This window comes from Toxorhynchites rutilus, chromosome 3 (assembly GCF_029784135.1).
Source record: "Toxorhynchites rutilus septentrionalis strain SRP chromosome 3, ASM2978413v1, whole genome shotgun sequence".
NCBI lineage: Eukaryota > Metazoa > Arthropoda > Insecta > Diptera > Culicidae > Toxorhynchites > Toxorhynchites rutilus.
The window spans coordinates 94,167,366-94,187,096 of record NC_073746.1 but is presented as its reverse complement, the minus strand read 5'-3'; the positions used below and the strand labels follow the sequence as shown (position 1 = coordinate 94,187,096).

Below are 19,731 nucleotides of genomic sequence, written 5' to 3'. Positions count from 1 at the left end.
AATCGAGAAGCCGGCAAGCAAACATGAGAAATGGAAACCACGTTCAAGTCCTTTTCAATTACCACAGACAGTGTTCGCCATGTCTTGGAAGTGTTTTGCTTCCACCGCAATATCACAAACATAATATTTACGAAATCCGAAATAACTGCGGGCGGTGAGAGAACAGAATTTATATCGAGCCGTTGTATCACACGCAAACACACAGGCACACACAAGCGAACGAGAACGCGTTCCAGGAAATTTCGTGTTTGTTTCAAATTGCTTACAGGAAATGATTAGGAAACAAATCGCATAAACACGGAGCGAACGGAACAGGTATTATTCCCGGTAGAGATGACAAAATTTTCATAATTTTATTTCTGACGCTCAAAGCAATCTGTGCTTTGCCGCGCTCCTTGAAGATAAGTTTCGGTTTGAATTCGAGGGAATTCGCAGAAAACAATATAAATGTGAATTATAAACAGATTTCTGCACTAGTCTGTTGTTTTACTGTCTATGTTTATCTTTTGATAATAAATGAAGCAAAACTATATCATTAAAACACCCTCACAATAGAATATATTCGCGAAAATCGAAGGTAAGATCAACCGAAAAAGGTTCAACTTATGTTTTCTGTAATCTGTAATTATGGAATCCGGATCTGTATCTACCAAAAGGATGCCAATCTAGAATCTGAGTCTTGAATCTGTATATTAAACCTGAATCTTGCATTTAATTCTGGTATCTGTAACTGATTCTCAAATCTAAAACTGGAATATGAATTTGAAATTAGAAAAAAATCTAAAATCCGAAATTTGAGATCTAAAATCAGAAATGGATTCTGGAATCTGGAATCTCAATCTGGATTATTAATCTGAATTTAGAATCTGGCTTCAAAATCCGGATTCTGAATTTACATGCTAAATCTGGATTCTGAATCTTGATCTGGATTCTGAATCTCCACAGAAATTCACATCAGAAATCTGGAATCTGAATCCAAAATCTGAGTCTTAATTTGAATCTGAATCTGGATTCTGAATTTCGAATGTGGATCCTGAATCTGGATTCAGATTTAGAATTCAGATTCTGATTCCAGATTCAGAATCCAGATTTAGCATGAAAAATCCATTTCCTAAATAAGATTTTAGATTTAGATTCTAGATTCAAAATCCAGATTCAGATTCTGAATTCTAAATCTGGATTAATGTGGAATCCAGATTCAGATTCTGGATTCTAGATCTGAAATCTGAATCTGGGTTCTAAATCTAGAACTCAGATATGAAATCTGAAATCTGAATATAAATCTGAGTCTTGATTCTGAACCAGGATTCTGGATCTGGATTCTGATTCGGATTCTGAATCTGGATTCTTTATCTGGATTCTGATTCCGATTCTGAATCAGAATTTGAATCTGTATTCAGCATCTGAATATTGAAATATATTTTCTGTATTTGAATCTGAAATCTGCATCTACCAAAAGGATACCAATCAAGAATCTGAATATGAAATCTGAATCTGGAATTTGATTCTGGTATCTGAATCTGGAATTGAAATCTGAAATCTGAATCTGAATTCTGAATCTGAATTCTGAATCTGGAATCTGAATCTGGAATTTGAATTTGAAATCCGAATTTGGAATCTGGAATCTGAATCCAGAATCATAATCTAGAATCTGGGATCAGGGATCTGGAACCTGAAATTGGAATCTAAATCTGGTATTTGAATCTGAAATCTAAAATCTTAATTCTCAATTTTGAAATCTGAAATTTAAAATTTAAAATCTGGAACCATGAATGAATTCTGGATCCTGCAAACTGGAAACTGAATCTGAAATGTTAATCTAAATTTGGAATCTGGATTCTGAATTTGGAATCTAAAATCTGGATTTGGAATCCAGATCTGAAATCTGGAATCTGAATATAAAAACTGAATCTTAATTTTGAATTTGAATTAGAATTTGAATCTGGATTTTCAAATGGATTCTGAATCTGAAATCTTAAATCAGAAATATAAAATCTGAAATCAGATATGAATTATGGAAACTGAAAACTGAATTTTAAATCTGGCTTCAAAATGTGGATTCTGAATCGGGATTCTATAATTGGAATCTGATTCTGGATTATGAATCCAAAATCCGAGTCTGGAATCTGAATCAGCAATCTGAATCTGCATTATCAAACTGGATTCTGAATCTGGATTCTGAGCCTGAATATTAATTTGGAATCTAGATTCTGAATCTGAATACCAAATCTGGTTTCTACATTTTAATCTGAATCTGAATCTGTCTGCTGAATTTCGATTCTGAATCTGGATTTTGCATTTGAATTTCAATCTGAATCTGAATCAGGGTTCTGAATGTGAATTTAGATTCTGGATACTAAATCTGGATTCTGCATCTGAATCTGGAATCTGAATCTGGATTCTGATTCTGATTCTGAATCTGGAATTCGAATCTGAAACCTGAAATCTGAATTGGGATTCCCAATCGGAATTTAGATTCTGTATCTGGATCAATATCTGGATTCTGAAAATAGATTCAGTTTCGGATTTTGAATTTGGATTCCAAATTTGAATCTGTATTCTGAATTTGGATTCTGAATTTGGATTCTGAATCTGGATATTTTGTATCTGAATTTGAATCTGGAATCTGAATCAAGATTCTGAATATGAATTCTGAATGTGGATACTAAACCGGGATTCTCCATATGAATCAGAATTTGTGTTAGGATTCTAAATATGGATTCTGATTCTGGAATCTGGATTTTATAACTGGATTCTGAATTTGGATTCAGATTCGGATTCTGAATCAAAAATAATTGGAAAGATTTCCATTTCCCAAAACTTTGTTCTATGTATTTCTGTGCCTCCCTTTTCGTTCTCTTAATAACACGAAATATCATGTATGAGCGAGGTACAATATTTATATAAGGTAAATGATTTTGTTTTGTCCAGTTGAAAATATGATCATGGTTGGTCCACTTTTTAGTATATGTAAATAAAATTGTCTTTTTCATGATTTACAGTAGTTTTATAGTATATTTTTACGGATTCACATGTTTTATGGGATTATAAAATCCACCTTCTATTGATGTCAATGCGCCCCTCATTCGAGCTGACTTTTAATCAATCGCCAGATGATCATTTGGTACGTATTCAGACCTTTTCTGGATTATAACACTCACAAATATTGTAAACATCATGGTTGCACACCATTTGTATCAGATTTACATAGCTAAACCATTAAATTAACGCATTTTAATGAACTCAATTCTGATCGTGAGTTGTCCAATTGAATAATGTTGTTTTGTCCACATGATTTCTATGCTTGGCGCCCTTTAGTTTGTTTATGGTGTCCTTGGCGCATAGCAGAAATAAAGTTTCTTCGTGTTGAGTGTGTTGACGTGAACACTTTTAAAATGCCCAAGAAAAGGCAATATTCTGAAGAAAGACTAAATTATGAAAGGATCAATATGATGACAGTAAACTCAAGCAATAAGGAATGCAACATCTACTTGAAAATTCGAATTTCATTCAAAAATGATGATTTCTAAAACCGGACAAACCATGATCATTTTTTTGGACAAACCATGATCATAATTTCTTTTTGAGGAAAATCGTTAAAAAACAAAAAAAAATTGAATAATTTCAACGCCTTATGGTAGTATTAGCAACTAGAGACTTGAGGCTTTTCAACAAACCCAAACTCGTGTTGAGTATATGTGATTTCCATGAAGAAAAATCGATTTGCATTTACTAGTTGCGTGAAAACACCCTAAATTGGACAAACCAAGATTATTTACCCTACCATTGCGAATGAGGCGTAAAATGCTCACTAGAACTGCAAATGTAGCATTCATACAATGTCGGGAATGGAAATATTGCAGGCACCACCCGTTTTCAACAGCGATATAAAGGAAAATGGAAGATATCGCAAGCTTTTTAAAGGCGAATGAACTGAAAAGTTTAGAGCCTCTATGATTCAACATATCATAACACACAATGGTGCAATTTTGTTCAGTGGAGGCACGCATCTATTTGCATGCCGTCTGGTGCGGAGAGATTTTGTACTTTTGCAACACACACACAACCATTGATGTTGTCTTCAAGCGTTGCCAAAGTTAGACTAAAATTGTTAAGGAAGGCAGAATAATTTTATTAGGAGAATAAATAAATAATCACCTGTGACCTAATGTCACAGGATATATGTTATATTCCGGTGATCAATATGTGCATTTATATTTACGCTGTTAACCACCCGACCACGGCACCTGTTCCGTTCCCCCCATCTTTTCCGCTTATTAAACCTTATCAAATGAGACGAAAGAAAATCAAACAACACCCGTCTGAAACCCACGTTGGCATTTAATTATGGTGGAAACGATTTCAATTTAATTGAATGTAACGGCAATGGAAATAAATCGCTGCCAGCCCCAACGGATAATGATGGCGCAACCAACAAAAAAAAAAAAACAGGCGAGAAAAATAAGCGGGACCCAGAACCAGAAAGGATCATTAAACTTGGGTGCGCCAGAAGGAAACAATCCAATCTGCCGCCGCACCGACGTTAATGGGCCCTTTAACTTCAGTCTGTCTGTGAGTTCTCAGCCAACATCAACCAACCGGGATCAACCAACCAGCGCGAACGGTAGGTAGCTTGTTCAACCTGCCATCGAATCAATAAATCTTTTCTTCGACTTGTCTCCTTCGTTCCCTGCCACTTCTGCCACACTCTCGATGACGACGCCGACGCCGACGACGACGACTGTGGCCTACAAACCAGATTGAGAATGGGTCTCAGGTGCAAATAAGGATAAATGACTTCCTTGCAATGAATACATGGGCCTTTGATTGGAGGTAGAAGCGAAAAAGTACAAACCGGATAGTGTTCTTCCGCCCATCAACGAATCCCCAACCACGTGCACTCGTAAAGGGAGGCAAAATAAGTTAGCTCATCATTTTCGATTGAGCCATTTAGGGGGGTCTCTACACATTTCAAACGAGAAATACGTTCACCATTACATTATGCTGCTACCGCCAAGCCTTGTTGACTTCGGAGAAACTTTCCACCGTTTTGTAACTCGCATGGATCCTGACGGTCGCTATATGGGTGGGCTAAAAAAAAGAAGGGGATAATTTTTCAATCAGAGCTACATTTATTTTTCAATTAAAAAACGCCCACCATTTCCGATCCATTTTTATCGGCCAGTCAAACCAAAACGTCAGTCCACAGGCGAACAGGACAGGCGGAAAAGGCTTAAATGGGATTATGGATTGGAGAAAAAAGTCCGCATTGTGAATAATCGCTGAAATAGCAACTTTCGAATTGGATCAATTCATTTGGAGTTCTGCAAGTACGGTGGATGTGTGTGTGTGTGTGTCTGTGTGTGGGGAGATATAGTGTTAAAAAATTGCACGACGCTGCACATTTGCTGACGAGTGCTCAGATAAACTTGATGCGGCTATAAAATAATCACACGAATTGGATTGCATGGAATATAAATATTCAATGCCGGTATTGATACTTCCAGGATATAGAGTGCATCTACTGGACAGTTTTTACGTGATATGGGTACAGTTAGACGGGTGTTACAAACATAATGTTTTATTGGTTTTATGTTTATTGAGTTTAGGTTGTGTTGAATTTACAATACAAATCACTGTTGTATTCCATGATCGAATATCGATAATTTACGCAGAGTGCATAGTGAGATGTTTTCCGAAAAGATGACTATCGAGATTGTGATTCCAACCAGAACGTTCTGGAATTATTCAGCACCTTGCCTACGAGCTAAATATTTTTAATTGATAGCGCAAAAACTAAATATTCACGATTGATAGAGTAAAATCGAGAAAAGCGGCATTGCGTAATATATTTTTCAAGGTTATGAAAAAAATATATAGTCCCACCTTTTTTAAATTATTATATTGTCATTCTTCTTCTTCTTCAATGGCACTAACGTTCCTAGAGGAACTTCGCCGTCTCGACGTAGTATTAGTTGCGTCATTTTTATTAGTGCTCAGTTGAGATTTCTATGCCAAATAACACGCCTTGAAAGCTTTCTGAGTGGCAAGCTCTAGAATACGCGTGACCACAGTGCAAGTCGGATGCAATTTCTTTGACGAAAAATTCCCCCGACCAGAACGGGAATCGAGTCCGAACACCCGGCATGTTAGTTGTGACGCCAACCATTCGGCCACCGGAGCACATATATTATCATTATACTGAATTTTTATTAATTAAACTAATAAAATCAAATTCGTTTATAAACATAATCCGGTAATTTAGATCACGTAGCCCATACAAGTAAACGAAAGCTGTCTATTTCAAGTGGTCGCCATAAAATTCATAGAATGAGATACTGAAATCTGTGAAAAAAAAAGAAAAAAGGACACATACAGGACATAACACACCGAGATTCTAGAGCTATTACCAGAAACACGATCGTTCGAATACCATTTATCTCGATAGAACATTAACCCGAATGGTAAATGATCCTGAATGAGAAAGAGATATTCAAACAAAAAACCAATTTTGTTAATAATCCTGATAGTAAACTAAAATCAGTTGCTACGTACATATAAACGAAAAAAAATTCATAATAAAAATTGCGATGCAGTGGAGTAAGTACGTAAGTACCATTTTTTCATACCAATTCGTTTCACATTTTCAAGACATAGATGCTCCATATTTTAATATTTTTTTGACGTAGGACTACGTCTAACCGAAAGATATAGGGGGTGAAATGGAAATCTAGGCACTGAACAAGTAGGAAAAAATGCAAGATTTGGAACGCTTATAACTCGAGCATTTCTCAATAGATCGCAAAGGTTTTTGCATCAATTGATAGGAATAGATGGGATCTACGCATCTATCATAACGAATAACATTTCATTTTTCTTGAGATAAATAATTGAATAATTGTGAAATATCAAGCATTGTCCAAATGCACTATGTGCCCATTTTTGATTGGTCCATTTTGTGCTCCTCAAACCGTACCGACCAAAACGGGCAACCAGAGCAGCAGCGAAATACAACGAAGCACGATTGGAAAGGAAAAAGAAAAAATATGAACGAAACATTGGTCGCAGTGTCGCACACATGCGTACCAGTTAGTACCAGTGCACCAGTCCACCTAGCCGGCGTTATATAGTTTCGGCCGCCGAAGTGATCGAGTTTGCTGGCAAAGCTGCTCGCGACGATAAGAAAACCCGCATTCAGAACAGACCACATTCGGTTCGGTGGACATCAAGACAACAACAGGCAGTTGCAGCGAGTGGCGAGTGGCAAACGCAATCGCAAAACGGTAGCAGGTAGCAGAAGAAAAAAGTTTGTTCTTTATACAAACTGCTTTGGTGGCAAATCCAGAACAAGGCGGCATCGAGGGCGTTCGAAATGTTTTTTTTTTTCAAAACCACGAGTACTCAGTTTTCTAAATTGGAACCATTCCATAAAACACGGCGCTTCTTCTTCTTCTTCAATGGCACTAACGTTCCTAGAGGAACTTCGCCGTCTCAACGTAGTATTACTTGCGTCATTTTTATTAGTACTTAGTTGAGATTTCTATGCCAAATAACACGCCTTGAATGCATTCTGAGTGGCAAGCTCTAGAATACGCGTGATCACAGTGCAAGTCGGAGGAAATTTCTTTGACGAAAAATTCCCCCGACCAGAACGGGAATCGAACCCGAACACCCGGCATGTTAGTTATGACGCTAACCACTCGGCCACGGGAGCACACGGCGCTTATCAGGGCTATTAAACCTTTCAAAAAAGAGTTTACGAAATACAGTTCAATGCATTCTAAAATATTATCCAAAACAATAATAAAACACAAATTGATTTTTTCATAATTTGTTTGCCAGGATATGATGAGTATGAGAATTTGGCAGTTGTGCTGAGCTTATTGATGGTTGGGGACTTTCTCGATTATTCAATTTTCACCTATTCTTAAATTGCTTCCAGATTGAAAGTACAGTAATTTACATTTAGTTCGACATTTAGCTAATTGGACGGACCTGTAATGCGACATATTTAGTTGGACATTTTTGTAAACATAGAGTTCGGGGTCCAAATTATGGCCCAACATGTCCCAAGCTGGATGGGAAGAAATTTTCCAACTGTGAAAGCTGTACCACTGTCATCGCAAATGTTCAATTACAGGTTAAAATCGCCTCCAATGCGACACTGAGTAGTGCTTCGGCATGTCGCATTAAATGTAATTTACAGTATAACATGTCCCAAGCTGGATGGGAAGAAATTTCCCAGCTGTGAAAGCTGTGGCGAGTGGCAAACACAATCGCTAAACAGGAAGGTTTAGCCGAACAAGATGGGGATATCGAGTAATAACAAAACAATAAACTCTTTAGATTAAAGATGATTTTGTGGTCCTGAAAAGGACCGTTTTTAGGGTTTGCTTCCGAATCAGCAGTCGGAAAACGCTCTTTATTTGGAGCTGGTATATTTTTTCACCGCTTTGGTATTTTCGGAAACCGCATGCAAGTTCACCGGGCAGCAACAGACTGATTGCGATCTGAATTTCCCACGCCGTAATGGTTGACAGCTGATTGTAGTGCTCAAAGATGCATTGACGAAGCTCATGACGCTCATCGCCTTCGATGAGAAACCGGTGTCGGAATGATCCTGATTCAGCACCTTTTGATGTAGATAGCATATGATTCCTTCTCCTTCTTCTTGTCGGTTTCCGAGATATTTGGCGGCTTTTCTACTAGTCTTCGGTGCCTTCGTGTTTATTAGAAACAACTGCATGTGAATCCAACGAGCGAACAAATCGTAATGAATAAATTTTTTTGCTATCGCTGCCTTTTAACGCTCATTCGTTCGTCTCGTTGGACTCGCCCCTTTGGCTGAGTCTGCTGATTTGTCTCTATCCTGTGAGCGTGTACCGCTAAAGTACAATGTTACATCAGCATTGTATAGAAACATAACTAAGGAGCAATATGATGAGCTATGCATTTTCTGCTGCTCTGTTCTTATTTTAAAGGACTTCAATCCGAAGGTCATCCGTCCCTGTATTTACTGTTGGTTTTTCAGAACCCTTATAGCTCGTTTATTTCTCGACAGATCGTAGAGTTCGTCTCCAAAACCTCAGTTCTTTTTCATTTTTATTTACTTTGTTTGCGGAGATACAAATCTTACAATTCATTCGTCTCCGAAACCACAGTTTAACGTACGGTAATGTGCTCAATAGTGAAATATATGATAGTGAATGAGCTGATGACCACCTATGCATTCCCTATCACAGCCATCATTTTGATTGTACGATATGTACATACGCCAAAAGATGCCCGTCGTTGATCATTTAATAAGTACAAAGCCTTCAGAAAAAAATCAAGAATCAACTATAAGACAATGAGAACAAAATGAGAAAGTTTAAAAAAAAAACCCAAAAACACAACACCAAAGGTTCTTTTCAGAACTCCCAACATGTTCATAAAGAGTAAACAGTAAACTAATCCATATTTCAGGTAGATAGGTAGGTATTCACGTAGGAGAAGAAAATTAAACAATATATTTAAAATATATATTTAGAAAAAGCTGTCCCCTTTGTATAGTCCTACGTCACTCCGGTTATGTCCCCGACATTACCCACCCGTCTTTTTTAATTATAAAATTACTGGCTTCGTCGAAAAAAAAACAAAGCACGAGATGATTTATAAATGATCTCTTAACCTTAAAGAGTAATACGGAAAGGAAAGGAGACGGCATTGTAATTGTGGCTGCACTAATTTCTAAAAAATGAATCAGCGAAGTCATACGTGCTTCTGGTAAACGTGTTTCGGGTGAATAGTATTCGGGTAAACGTTACATAACTCTCAAAATAATGTTTCCAAATATTTGATCTTCTCTAATGAAAACTATGGTCGATTTTGGCTCAAATGGAAAATTGGAGGTTACAAAATGTGGGTATAGGAGTAGCATACGCAAACAAAAATATCAATCATGAAGAGCTAGAGAAAACCCAGTACCTTAGAAAAGTTGAATCAATTGGAAAGTTTGCAACGCAATGTTACCTCGATAGATAAAGGGGAAGGTGGCTCTGACCCAACCCCCTAAATTACAAAGGCCATTTGGCACGCAAAACAATTGTTTTGTTTGCCATTTGAATGCCGAAATGGCAAATGGATAGCATGCTTCCTTACCTATGTATGCCGACCAGTATGGCGTGGTACATGAGTGTAAAAAAGAAGGAGCAAATACCAAATCAGATCGGACGTCCTATTTTTTTAAGCGAATATACTCCAAATCTGCATCTCCAATTATATAGATAATGCATGAAAATAACTGACGAGCGGATGTCAAATATAATTTTATTACGACTACCTGTTTGCTTATTATGGCTGTAAAAGATCAAAAATGAGTGAAACCCTCCTGATATGAGCATTGAATAGTGCTTATTGTGATTAGCACTATCAGTTCCGGTGTTAACGGTGTTAAGCGCCGCCCGATGAGCTAATCTAGTGCAAGCTATCGATCAAAAGCGGAGTTTCATGAATGGTACTATCGTTCCCAGATGAATTTTGCGCTCTCATCGTAGATCATTTTTATCAATATTTAACCGAAATTTCTAATGTCGAATAACATGCCTTGAATGAATTTTGAGTAGCAAGCTTTAGAATACACGTGACTCCAGTGCGAATCGGAAAAAAATTGTTTGACAAAAAATCCACCGAAAAGAATCGAGCCCAATCCCGCACCCCAGCATGATGATGAGTAACGCTAACCACTTAGCCACAGGAAGACCCAACACAGAAGTGAACGTGTTGAATTATTGCAAAGTTAAACAACACACATTTTTGAGGTCGGATTGGGACCACTACGACTTTTTTCAAATAATGGCGTTCCCATGGTTAGTGTCACAGCACACGTAGGATTACGTCTTTCGGGGCAACAATTGGGTGCAAATTGGAAAACGGACAGTCGGTCCCATCGCGAAAATTAAATTGACCAATTTTGATCTTTGGGCACTTAATAGCAATGTATTATTACAATGAAGAAATTATATCTTTTTTAAAACTTACTAAAAATGTCAATCATTATCTAAAAGAAATTCCCGCGCTTTGAAAGGTCAATTGGTAGAAACAATCTCTCCCCACCCAGTTTCTTGATTTTATGCCGATGTGCCTCACACATATCACATGTTTGTGAAGACCTATTGTACTCAATTGAGAGAATTTCGCATACATTTGTGCATATTGTGAAGAGAAACGAAAACAACTGCAACGCAAGCCCCACCCTCAGTGATTTATTAGCCACCCAGAAATATATAAAAGCGGCGGTCTAGTAGCGAGAACCATTCAGTATATTTCGCATCGTGAAGCAGTTAACGCAGATAAGAATTATAACAGCAGCAGCAAAGACGTTACAATTTCCTGCCACAACGGATCGGATTTCCTGGGAAGAACAGATCGTCTATTGAAATTCGCAAAACGTCTAGTGCACTATCATATTATCAATTTTACTGGGAACAGCTTAAAATCAGATTTTTTTAGTTTCCAAAGATGTACTAGAGCTCGGTTGAAATGATGTATGTAGTGTAGAGTATAACAACCATCTTTATTTTTAAAACAAGCCATATGAACTTTATTGTTTCGTTCAGGCGCGAAACATTTCAAAAATAAAAACGCCAGTGTTTCATAGCTACAGAACCGCATGAAAAACTATCACTTTTTTACAAAATTAACAGCGATTTTGCATGAATTGCAACATGTTCAAATTCGTAGGTCCTCCTTAGTTCCCAATCAATTCAAACAATCTATTCGTGTGCACCCGTGGCCGAGTGGTTAGCGTCTCACATTATCATGCCGATTTTTCGGGTTCGATTCCCGTTCTGGCCGGGGGATTTTTCGTCAAAGAAATTTCCTTCTACTTGCACTGTGGTCACGCGTATTCAAGAGCTAGCCCCTCGGAAAAGTTTCAACTTAGTATTAGCAAATGACGCTGGTTAGTAAATACGTTGAGACGGCAAAAGTTCCACAGGGAACGTTAACGCCATTCAAGAAAATTCCTCGTTGGTATACTCAATCATCACGATGGTTTCGATGCTAGAAAAGCAGTTAATTATTCCGGATTATTCCGGAGAAGATAATCTTAAATAGAGAGCAGCATGGAATTGACAGCAACGTAATTTTATATCCGAGACTTTCGAGACGGAAGTTCATTGATTTCTGGAGATTGATCGCAGAGAGTGCTGATTCAGTAGGCAACACAAATGAACAGTAAGGTGCTCAACGAAGTACTCCTTAATCTTTTACTGTTGTTTTAGGAACCATCCATAGATTACAAACGAAACCTAATTCTACTCGCTGCTCTTCAAACAAGCATAACAGTTTGATCAAGCATGTGAAGAGATATCTCAAGAACTATAAAAATAGCGAAGACTCAGAACATTTTAAATATAATTTTGCACTTTTTTAAAAACGCCCTTTTGTATATACAAATTAAATACGTTTCATGTTATCATGTTATAACTAGTGTTTACTCTATATACTATATACATATTCTACTAAAGCATGGTTTGAAATTTTATATTTTGGCGCATTAGTCACTTCTTGACTTCAGAGTTTGCAAAGCTCTAACAGCGAGCCGTCAACAGCACACGTTGATTTTGGAAGATTATTTGACAATTTCGTATTGATTTCATTCCGTTGATAGTTAATTTCCAATGCGACAAACAAGGGAATTGGAAAAAAATGTAAGGGGTCCGCATATTTTCGACGTAGAACTACGCAATTATATTATGCAATCCACTTGTTTCCCACTTCGAATATTATTTTAGAATGCATCGAAATTTTTGTAATAGATTATTATTTTTTTTTTTTACAGGCTCAGTTACATAAGTTTAAAGGAGCCGAATTCTTAATTATATTTTTATTACTATACATAAACATTTTCTAAATCTAAGGTAAGTAAGGTAGAAAACCGATTACTCGCGGTCTACTCGAGTTTAGAAGGGTGACATATTTGTTTAGGAAAAGGATGGGATATAAGGAAATTGTTACAATAATGATAATCTCACACACTCAATTCTTAAATCTATTCGTATATCTATTGTGTATTTACATTTCAACTTATTCTACTGTTTGTAGCAAGGGGACCAATTGCACGCAAAGGATATAGGATATAAGGATAATTACACACGAACATCGATAGCTTTAAGGAAAATATAGATTTGGGACATGTAATCAAGGTCTAACCGAGCCAACACATCTCTCACCGGCATATTGGGCTGTCTTCCTCTAGCCCTAAGGGAGTTTCCAAATTCGATCTGGCGACAAGATACAACTCGCACGACCAAACAACGTGCTCGATATCGTGGTAACCGTAATAGATTATGTTCTTCGTTACAAATAAATTTGATGAACGTCCTTTCACGTTTGATGTGATGCCTAGGACTACCAAAATATGTGAACGGAGGAGTTGTCAAACGATCATTGTATTTTACATTTCCCTCTGAAGTTATTGCACATATCATGTTTACGTAGTTCTCGAACCGCGAAAGTTCATTCACCTCTAGTATCTGAAATGACGATTTTCCCAGGCTTCTCAGTTTAAAAGTACGTTTTAGGGAAACAAATTCCGGCCTGCACAACTACAAGCGAGTACAAAGGTACTCAACACCAAAAAATACCCCCGACTTGCATCTTTTGACAAAGCGGATTCCCCCAGGCACATTGATTTTGAAGTCCGTGTTAGGGAAACACAGCTCGGTGGGAACAAAATACCCCCGACTTGCATGTATATTTTGCAGAGCGGATTTCCACAAGTGCATCGATTTTGAAGTCTGGGTGGGGAAACCGTAAATCCTGGTCAATCAACTCTTGGCAATTAGGGCGTTGAGATAACATTTGACATTTTACAGTTATTCAATTGTTCATCTCATGAAAAATAATATTTTATTGATTGTGATTGACGCGTAGAAATATTTCCTATCAATTGATGCAAACATCTTTCCGATCTGTTAAGAAATGTTTGAGTTATAAGCATTCGATATACGGGTAGGGTTAGCATACAAATTGACAGAACAAATGTATGGGAAAAAGAAGTTCTTCCAGTTTTCATGAATTTAAACCGTTTAGAGATTAACGAATTGTAATGTATAGCATGTCAAACAGATCTTAAAGAATTTCCGATTCGATTGGTATGCAAATCATGAGAATTCGTTCTCAGTGAAAATAGTTATTAACGTTAACTTTATTTCATAAAAACGTGACCTGTTTTCTGATTTGGCACCCTTCCTGAAAGACGTAGTTCTACGTCAAAAAATCCTACGTTCACAATGCGGTCGTGTCCTAGAAACCACCCTCTTTGATTTTTATAATGAAATCGTATTGTGGGACATTTTGAATTAATCAATTCATCAACATTTTGGAAACAAAATGGCCAAAAAAATTGTGACAGAACAGTGTTTTGATCTAAAGCTGAATGGAAAATATCATAATGAAGTGGATCGAGTGGTATTGATCATAAATTGAAACATTTTGGAAAATAATAGAATTTGTTTTTATTATGAGAGCTGGAGAGCACGTGTCTAGACTCAGTGCGCAAGCGTTACTAAAATCATAGAAGGTGTACAATGCACAATGACGCGAGAAATTGTGATTCGAAGAGTGTTCCGTCCCAACGGAAGAGAAAAACCCCCTTCATATGTCGCGCCTATCGGAGGCCACCAACGAAGGAAACCAAGAACAACGCAATTCGCGCACGCTATAAAAGCGATGTGTGCTGCCTGAAAGCCACCACTTTTACACTGACCACCGCGACGACAATATCACAGAAAAGCAGCAACACCAAACGAAGAAGCAGCCGAACACCGAAGAAACAAGAGTTGTAGAGATAGGAAGAAATATACGTATTAGAGTGAAAGTTTTCTGCCATCTTTCTTCTCTGCAACCATTCCGAAAGAGTATTCAGGCTTTCTCAAGGCTTCCGATCCAGCAAATCAACCCACATCCGATTACGATCCCCGACGAGATCTCCACCCGTTCAGCCAATTGGTCCCGAGCTCAGAAGTTCCCGAAAATACAGTCCACCGCAACCTAGTCTTTGTTTCCAGACTGAACAAAGAGAAAACAATAATTTGAAATTCATCGTTGACGCACATCGTTCATACGACTCTCTCTATGTCCATCTTCAATAGCACTAACGTTCCCAATATTTCGCCTTCTCATCGTAGTATTACTTGCATCATTTTTAGTAGTACTTAGTTGAGATTTCTATACCGAACAACACACCTTGAATGTATTCTGAGTGACAAGCTCTAGAACATGTGTGACCACAATGCAAGTCAGAAGGAATATCTTTGACGAACAATGCCCGACCATTCTGAAAGATCAAGATGAATATTGCACAAATATTAGACAACGTGATCCTGCCACAGGTACTCTATTCATTATGAACAATTACTCATTTTGAAATAATATTTATGAATAACTATATCAGACGAAAAAAAACAAGGGAGTGCGATCGATGGGTTTTATGTATATCGTATGGTGTCATCATATGATGTCATGAGCTGTGCCAACAATTCATGGTCGACATGTACGCGAAGGTAGATAGCGAACGATTGCGATTACTACGATCTAATCAACATAAGTGGCGTGAGGTAGAATACATTTACTTGGGAAACGCTATCATGAGCAACACCGACACAGCGTCAGAGTAAAAATTATCCGAATGGATTGCAATTTTGCATATTGAAATCCATTCGACTCAAGTTCAATCGAATTGTGTAAATGTATCAACCTTGCGACGCAATCCAACATAGACAACATTGAGCTGCGTGTTCCATTTTTGTGAAGCAAAAATGCAAAATGGATATGGATGCTAAATGTCAAAAATGTGTTCGATGTGAAAAAGCAACACATTCTCTGCAATTGGGGGAAAAATCTTGAACGGAAATTTTGTCTGACGATGATTCTATGTTATGGATAAAGTTTTGGTGGAATTTCAAGAAACGACATCGAGTGATCGTGAAATTCGATCGAATTTCAAACCAATCGGAGTCCAGAATATGAATAACTGTTCGATACTGTTACCACAAACACGGTGTATGATCCATGCGGTAATTCGAAACCTTTATCGCTTTGCATGGTAGATGGAATATGTACGAAGTATTTTCCCAGAGATTTCACAAACGATACGATTGCAAGCGTCGTCCAGCCTACGGCTGAAAGTCTCTATAATAAAGAATAAAATTAAATTAAAAAAAGATTGCAAGCGTTGGCGGTTATCTAATATACCAACGAATAAATGCTCACAAATATCAGCAACGCAGACATTGAAATTGAAAATCGTATGACAACCACGAAGTAATGCGGTTCCAATAAAAAACGATACATCAGCTCCATTGTTGTCTTTCGTATCGTTGGTTTCCCAATTCATGAACGAGACCCACCAGTTATAAATTTAGCCGTGCATATTGAAGAAGAGAAGCGCGTATTTTCCTCCAATAAGACATAATTTGAACGATATGAATATTGATTTTCTTTATTTCATTTTTCTACTTTATGGCAAAAACACATTACTTTTTTTCTCTTTACATTTAACTTTTGAGAGATCAAACATATCAGTTATGTTAATGAAATACATTGCATTCGTTGAAATCGTTTCATTCGTTCTTTCTATCGATCATACTCGAATAATATTACAAATCGTTAAATCATTCAAACACGCTTAAAATACATTAGTTATGTTTTATTTAACACCCAAAATATTCTCTAGAAATAATTAAATGGCAGAACAACGTTTGCCGGATCAGCTAGTATAATAAAAATAAATAAATTAAGAAAGAGATAAGTTGTTCTTCGTTTTATTTTCAGAGCTATTATAAACCAAGACATAATGATTGTACCCAAAACAATGACGAATACAACCATTCAGCTGTCACCAAACATATTTGATTCATAGAATAGATCCAGTGAGACATTCTACTACAGAAATATGTTTGATTGAATGATACATTACCCATTTGTAAATGATTGCCAATATTTCAAGATATAATGATGATACCGAAAATTTATAGGCAGAATTGGAAATATAATTAAATTCTGTACATGTAAAAATTAATGCTCGAACGAAAACAAAATATTTGCCTTTTCTATATATTTTAAGAAAAATGCCAAAAACAGGATTTTAGTTGCTTTTAATTTACAGTAATTTTGCATATACAGGTCGGACTCGATTATCCGCAATTTTAGACTCGATTATCCGGAGTATCTTATTCTTGATTTTCGGAAATTTTGAATAATTTGTATAATAATTAAATATTATTTATGAAAAATGCAAATCCAAAATGGCCGCCACCACAAGATGGCGCCATATACATTTTTATCACAACCCCATCAATATGGGTATCAAATGAAAAGGCTTGACTAGTAGAATACAGTTATTTATGGAAAAAGCAAATCTAAGATGACGGCCACTACAAAATGACGGATTACATATTTTCTCAGAACCCCATCAATATGGGTATCAAAAAAAAGTTCTCGACTAGTAGAGCATAGCAGATAATGAAAAATCCAATTCCAAGGTGGCCGCAGTCTCCAAACAACTAATTACTTTTTAAATGGTTTCACTCGGCTTGACCTGTTTGTATGTATATTTGAATGTGTGTAGGGTTGTCTCACATTGATATAAAATTGAACCCGTTCCTGTTGAATGATTGATCTGAAATTTGGAACATACATTTAATTCTACTTTCATTATAAAACTGCGTATTCCATGATCTTGAAAAATTTAATTTGGCCGCCACTAAAAAATGGCTGAATGGCTTGAATTGGAGAATACACTACACTATGAACAACAAAAATTCGAAAAGGTCGCCGCCACAAAATGGTCGATTATGTATTTTTTACAATCACCTCAATATTGGTATCAAATGAAATGATTTGACTAATAGAATACAGTATATCATTCGGAATATCTTCCGAAGAAATTTAAGTAAGGAAATAAAATTTGAAAAAAATTTGAATGGTTTAATGTAGAAAAGTTTACTAATGTATCTGTATCATTGGTAAATTTACTAAAAACTAGAAAATAAAATAAGTAAAAAAAACTTTTTAAGTTGAACGGTTTAATGTACTAAAAGCTAGAAAATAATTAGACAAGTAGCAGTTAGTATTTATCACATCCGTTCCGTCATTAATCTAGGACAATGAGGAGACTACAATAAAATAGTGGGGTATATGATGAAACAACTGACTGTGGATAATGGAAATCCAACGTTTATTTCTTACCTAATTTTCTTCGGAATATCATTTGATACCAGAATCATTTCATTTGATACCGATATTGAGGGGACTGCAACACATTCATAGTCAACCATTTAGTGGCGGCGACCTTTTTGAATTTATGTTGTTTATTATGTTTCGTGTTCTCCAAGCCAAATCATTCAACCATTTTTTGACGACGGCCAAATTGAATTTTTCAAGATCATGGAATACGCAGTTTTATAATGAAAGTAGAATTAAATGTATGTTCCAAATTTCAGATCAATCAGTCAACAGGAACGGGGTCAATTTTCTATTAATGTGGGACAACCCTACAAACATTTAAACATACATAGAAACAGGTCAAGCTGAATAAAACCATTTAAAAGGTAATTAGTTGTTTGGAGACTGCGGCCACCTTGGAATTGGGTTTTTCATTATCTGCTATGTTCTACTAGTCGAGAACTTTCTTTTCATACCCATAATGATGAGGTTTTGAAAAAAAATATGGCGCCATTTTGTAGCGGCCGCCATCTTTAATTTACATTTTTCATAAATAACTGTATTCTACTAGACAATCTATTTCATTTGATATACATATTGATGGGGTTCTAAGAAAATTTGTAATCCGCCATTTCGTAGCGGTCGCCATCTTTGATTTACATTTTCCATAAACAGTTGTGTTCTACTGGTAAAGCCATTTCATTCGATACCCATATCGATGGGGTTTCGGGAAAACCCATATTGATGGGATTTTGAGAAAATATGTACATCTTTCGCCATTTTGTAGCGGCCGCCATCTTGGATTTTCAAGACCATGGAATACGCAGTTTTATAATGACACCAGAGATAAAGATGTGTTCCACATTTCAGATCAAACGGTCAACAGGAAGGGGGTTAAGATTTATTAATGTGGTACAGCGCTACATAAAAGGTTACAAAGTCCCAAACATACAAACGGGTCAACCTAGATAAAACCGTTTAATAAATGAGTGCAAATCATAATTATATTATGTTTACCGAGAAAAAATTCGTGTTTTTTTATGACTCGATTATTCGGAGTGAAAAAAAATCAATACCTCGGATAATCGAGTCCGAACTGTATTACCAAAGTATATATAAAATTTATGTCAGAAGATCAGTTTTCAGTCTAATGTATCCCCTAGTCCTCTGCAAAGCTTCATATTGATTTCAGCCAATCGATAAACGTTTCGAGTAAAGTGTTTTGTTGATTTTGGCTATAAAATTGATAACTTCTTGAAGTCAAAATGTAGTATAACCGTCGAATATGTAATCCTTTGTTTGTGTTCCGTTCCGCCAAATGTAACCCGCGACGCCGGGGAAGCGCGCGAGTTCGTCGCTACCGGAGGGTTTACGCAGGTAAGCGGTTGGCTTAAGCGCCACTCCCGCGGGGTAGACCAACCGCCGTTTTTTCGCTTTGCCCGGCGATGATACACCCAACACCTAAGGGCGGGTTTGTCCTTTCCTTCAAAACCCTGGTTTGTTCCGCGACTTTCACCTGCG

At 36.8% G+C, this 19,731-nt stretch overlaps 1 protein-coding gene across 1 annotated transcript in view; it reads right to left on the bottom strand.

Annotated features, from left to right (window-relative positions):
- The window catches only part of LOC129779377 (out at first protein), a 177,257-nt gene that overhangs the window by 80,730 nt on the left and 76,796 nt on the right, over positions 1-19,731 (bottom strand). The gene's annotated exons all lie outside the window — the stretch shown is intronic.